Genomic DNA, 5757 nt, shown 5'->3' on the forward strand with positions numbered 1-5757 from the left:
ACTCCCCCCTGCACCTGGAGCAGCACCCCCCTGCCCTACTCCCCCCTGCACCTGGGGCAGCACCCCTCTGTCTACCTCCCCCCTTCTGTCCCTGAACCCAGGAGCAGTAACCCTCAGCCTTGATCATCCCAGGCCCTGATGCAAGGCAACTAAGGGCTACCTTTATTGCTCAAAACTCACCAAAATTGTTCAAACTAGCCATTTCTAAGCTGTTTACCATGCCCTGCCTGTCTGTCCCATGGAAAGCCCAACAAAGGCCACGGTCCAAATCTTCCCCTGCCTCCTGACCACCCTGGTGCATCCCCACGTGGTGCCTCCGTCGATGGAACCCAGAGGCGTGACAACCCTGGTTTTCTGGAGCCTCTGCCCCGGGTCCTCTTGCGGCTGCACCTGACTGACCGTGTCATAAAAGAACCCAGGACGGCCCCAGTGGACAGAGGAGACACCTGAGGATTACGGGGAGTGCTGTCACAGGGACCCAGCCCCTCTGAACAGCAGGGTCCTGCCCTGGGCGATGGCACCAGCCCGGCCAGACCGCTGTCTGATCCCGAAGAAAGGCGTCTGCCACCGCCGACCTACAAGGTCAGGCCCCATGTCCAGGGTTTTGGGGAAACTTCTGCCCCCTGGGGCTGCTGCCTTACCCCCCATTGTCTACACATACACACACACCCCAACACCACGCCAGCTGGCCCTACTGCCGCTGCACCTGCCCCCCCCCACAGTTACCCTGTCCGCTCCGGCGGGTCTTAAACGGAAGCACACGGCTGCCCCTGCAGTGCCTGAAACCTCCGCCAGCTCAGGGCCCTTACCCCCAGCACAGGCGCCCTGGGCAGCCAGGGCCCAGCGTTCACCAAACCCCTCGGTTTGCATGGCCATGTGTGTGTCTGTTCACTGGGTCATTCATTTCAGAAGTGCTTACTGAACTTATTCATTCATTCATTCATTCGTTCAGGAAGTACCCAGTTCATTCATTCATTCATTTGCTCAGTAAATGCTTACAGGGCTCCTTAATTCATTCAGGAAGTAATAACTGAGCTCATCCATTCATTCATTTATTCAGAAAGTGCTTATTGAGCTCATTCATTCATTGGTTCAGATAGTGCTTACTGAGACACTTATTCATTCTTTCCTTCAGGAAATGCTTACCGAGCACAGGAAGCCTGCCTGGGAGGATGCAGACAGGAATCTGGTGGTCACGATGCCGGAGGCAGCTGTGTGTGATAGAGGGAGCATGGCATCGGGGGAGCTGGCACCATGGGGTGAAGGAGGTGCCAATCCAGCCTTGCTGGCTCCGCCCTGGGCCACTTTTGTGATCAATAAAGCCAGGCCACGTCTACTGTAGAAGCATCACACGCACAAGGATTGGAGCAGTGCCCCAGAAGTCACCCTGTGCCAGCTGGCACCAGGCACGGGCAGCTCCGCAAAGGAACAGGGGGCTCTTTCCAGCCAAGATGCACCCCAAGCAGGGCCTGAGGTTCTGAGATCCCAGATGGCAGAGTCGGTACTGAGCAGAACTCTGAGGGTATGACTGGGGAGACACGCGCACACACGCAGAGATACACACATGCACACAGAAAGACGCACATGTATGTGGAGACATATACATGCACAACCACACATGTGCACACACATGTAGAGACACACAGACACACACGTGCACACATGTGACTGGCGGGGAGTGAGGGACGGGGCATCCACGCCGCAGCCGTGAGTGGCGGGGAGTGAGGGGCGGGGGCGTCCACGCCGCGGCCGTGAGTGGCGGGGAGCGAGGGACGGGGCGTCCACGCCGCAGTCGTGAGTGGCGGGGAGCGGGACAGGAGCCAAGTGTGTTCCTCCTGGTCCAGGATGGCCCTCTCACCAGGCTGCCCTCCCCCAGCATGTAAGCACCCGTGGCCTGGGGGCCAGGGCACCTCCCCTCCTGTAAGCTGTGGTCCGAAGCCTGCATAGCCTCACACAGCACGAGCTTACTCAAATAGTATTTGTATACTATAATAATGTACTACAATACAACAATAATAATAGTATGATTACTCCTCACTCAAATAGCATTGTTGCAAAGACAAAGCACAGTCCCCATGAGTCCCGCAGAGTTCTACTCTGTGTGTCCCAGGGGAAACTAGGGCGTCAGAGGGTACGTAGCCAGGTGGGAGCCATCTTTCAAGGAAAAACCCAGGGCCACTGCTTCACACGGACTGCCAGCCTGCCTGTGTCACGTGCCAGAGCTGCGCACCCTTTCCGTGGGACGTGTCCTCATCAGCAACGATGACCCGAGCCCAGGGAACAGCTTGGGACCTCCCTAGAGGAAAGCACTTGATTCCCTGGTGCATCCCCAGTGCCCGAACGCGATGTCACACACACTCAGCAGACTCAATACGCACTTGCCGTGCGAGCAAGCATTAAGAGTTCTGCATGAGGGTGACCTGACGAGACACTGCACGGCCAACCACCACCGTGGGGAGCAGTGTCTCGGAAGGGCAGCTGCTGGGCGCGAGAGCAGGGACATCAGTGCAAGTCTGCACCGGGCCCGTCTTCTCCACCCACCACGCATTTCCCAAATGGTACACGTGCACGGATTACAGGCGCTCAGACACTTTTCCTGCTATAATCTCCCATAAGTGTTTCTGGAAGAGTGAGTGTTATCCCAGAAACATGCTCTTCAGTGATCTTGTAAAAAGACTCAGAAAGCTAATATTTTGTTTCCGACTTACATTTTATACTTACTAATCCAGGCTTCCAACCACAATGTCTTAAAAAACCTACCTTTATTTGACAATTTTATCACCTACCCAATGGGAAAAGGAGGTCTTTTTCAGAGAAGATGCCTCCTGACTGCAGAAAACAATGAAAGGTTTCATTCATCTTCATTCAGTGAGCTCAGAAAGGTCTTTACAATTGACCAGACCCAGGAGAGGACTGTGATTTCTTGCAGAGGGAAGAGCACTCAGTGTCAGGCTTCAAAGGGTCACAAACACATGCGGGATGCGAGAAGGTATGAAGAGAAGGGGTGGACATGCACTAGAAGAGGAAGGACCCCGTGTGAAGCAGAAGAAGCCCTCAGGGCTTATTGGCCAACCACGACGAACCACGGTGGCCACCTGGGTTAGGACTGCTCCTGAGAACCTCAGTTTAACCTGCAGATTTTCTAGTCCTACTTACAGTGTGTGTGTGTGTCTGTGTGTCAAAACAGTGCTTTGAGTGCTCCTTAAGTTTTAATGTCCATTTTGGAGCCTAACATCTGACTGGTTAGAAATTAAGTCATCTTAACCTATGACAATCTGTTTTTAAAGCTCGCTAGGGGGAAGTCAAAACTCAGCGGATGCAGTGCGGTAGGGAGGCGCCAGCATGGTGTTTTCCTATGAAGGAGGCCACAGAGAAGGGAATCTATTACTCTCCATATTCTGCTTATTGAGAAACTAGTTTCTTTTTCTTACTTTAAGCAAATACTTATTAACTATAATGGACACTTGACTTTTCATTTCAAAGGGCAAAACTGCAATCATTCATTCTAAATTTAGGAAGGAAAAAAAAAATCACAGCCTGAACCAATCCAAGCAACATAAGAAATGTATCAAAAACCTTCACTTTTACCCGAAACCATAAAACTCCTAGAGGAAAACCCAGGGAAAGAGCTTCCCGATATCGGTCTTGGTGATTTTTCGAAATGACACCTAACGCACACATGATAAAAGCCAAAAACAAAAAGTGGGACGCACCGAACTGAAAAGCTTCCACACAGTAGGAGAAACCACCCGCATGACGAGGCAGCCTACGGAATGGGAGAAGATATTGCAAGTCATACGTCTGAAATGGGTTAACGCCCCGAATATATAAAGAACACACACAACTCGACATCAAAATATCAAACCCACTAATTAAAAAGTTGGCAGAGGATCCGAATAGAAATTTTTCTATAGAAACATAAAGATGGTCAAAGGACACATGAAAAGGCATTCAACACCACTGATCACCGGAGAAATGCAAATCCAAACCACAGTGAGAGATCACCTCACACCTGTTAGAATGGCAGGAATCAAAAAGGCAAAAAATAACAAATGTTAGGATGTGGAGGGCAGGGAACGCTGTGCACTGTTGGTGGGAATGTAAATTGGTGCATCCACTACAGAAGATGGATTCCCCAAAATATTAAAACTAGAACTACCCTAGGATCCAGCAATTCCACTTCCGAATATTTATTCAGAGGAAATGACATCTGGAGCTCCAAGAGATATCTGCACGCCGTGTTCACCGCAGTGGTGTTCACAACAGCCAAGACATGGAACAGCCTGAGAGTCCATCCAGGATGGAAGAATAAAGAGGATGTAGCGAATATACACAAGGGTGTATTCAGCCGTTAAGAAAGAAGGAAATCTTGTCGTTTGCAACCACATAGGTTGACCTTGAGGGCCTTGACCTAAATGAAATAAGTCAAACAAAGACACATACCACATGATCTCACTTACATGTGGCTTCTGAAAAACCCCGGACTCATAGGTACAGAGAACACGCTGGTGGTTATGAGATGGGGAGGTGGTTACCGGGACTGGAGGCAGACGGTCAGAAGGTGCGATCTTCCAGCTACAGGATTAGTACCTGCCGGGAAGTCGTGTACGGGGTGGTGACCACAGTTCACAACGCCGTGTGGTAGAGCTGAAAGCTGCCAAGAGAGAAAATCCTACAGGCTCTCATCACAAGGAAACCACATGAGGTGCTAACTTACGCCTCATTTGGCACGTCCACGCATGCCAGGCCACGGGGCTGCATGTGTGGAACATGTACAGGGTTGAATGGCATTCATATCTCAATAAAACTGGGAAAAAACAAAACCTTCCCTTTTGTCATTTGAATACTGAGGATTAAATGGTAACAAGAAGATAGAGTTTGCTGCTCCTTTTATGGGATGCGAGCTCCCTGCAGCTTCAGACATTCACTTCTAAGACTCCAAACTGTTAATCAATTAAATGTATTCTGCCCCTTCAGTGCTGGTTGAAAATATTATCAGTTAACAAAGGCTGGTTACATAGTAGAGTATTATGTCCATTTTACAGATGAAGAAAATGAGGCTCAGAGAGCCTTCTGAGCTGTTCCGAGGGAGGGAAACCAGTTACCAAGTAGACTGCTCAGTACAAGCTGCGGGTCGCTGCATCCACTTTGGGAAGTGTCCACCGCCCCGCCTCCGCCCTGCAATCCCACAGTCACTCATGGAAACGTGCTCCTTCCCTGCTCCTTTGGGGTCCCACAGGCCTTGTTCCCTCTGCCCAGGCCCCTGGACACCCAGGGCTGAGATGCGCGTCCCAGAGACACCTGGGGCCCTAGGGCAACGCTGGCCTCTGGCCCACCTGGGGGTTCTCCTGTCCCCTGGTGATCTTCCTGGCCCTCAGTGGTCCTGGTTCCCCCCCCCCACCCAACCAACACCTGCCAGCCTCTGGGGACCAGCAGGGGGTGGGCCAGGACTAGAGGTGAGCTGGGGTCTCAGGTCCAGGTGGTGGGTAGTCCCAGTCCAGGAGGGAGGTGGACAGGACTCTGGGGTCTGGGCGGGAGCGGGCCGAGGGTCTGGGAGGGAAGTGGACAGGGAGGGCTCTGGGTGGGAAGTGGGCTGGGGTCTGGGAGGGAGGTGGACAGGGCTCTGGGGCCTAAGCAGGGGGTGGGCCGGGGGTCTGGGAGGGAGGTGGACAGGGCTCTGGGGTCCAGGCAGGGAGGGGCCGGGGGTCTGGGAGGGAGGTGGACAGGGCTCTGGGGTCCAGGCAGGGACGGGCCGGG

At 52.6% G+C, this 5757-nt stretch overlaps 1 protein-coding gene across 1 annotated transcript in view; it reads right to left on the reverse strand.

Annotated features, from left to right (window-relative positions):
• The window catches only part of LOC120225137 (glutamate-rich protein 1-like), a 27252-nt gene that overhangs the window by 20913 nt on the left and 582 nt on the right, over window positions 1–5757 (reverse strand). The gene's annotated exons all lie outside the window — the stretch shown is intronic.

This window comes from Hyaena hyaena, unplaced genomic scaffold (genome assembly GCF_003009895.1).
Source record: "Hyaena hyaena isolate Hyena2069 unplaced genomic scaffold, ASM300989v1 scaffold_1326, whole genome shotgun sequence".
Taxonomy (NCBI): Eukaryota; Metazoa; Chordata; class Mammalia; order Carnivora; family Hyaenidae; genus Hyaena; species Hyaena hyaena.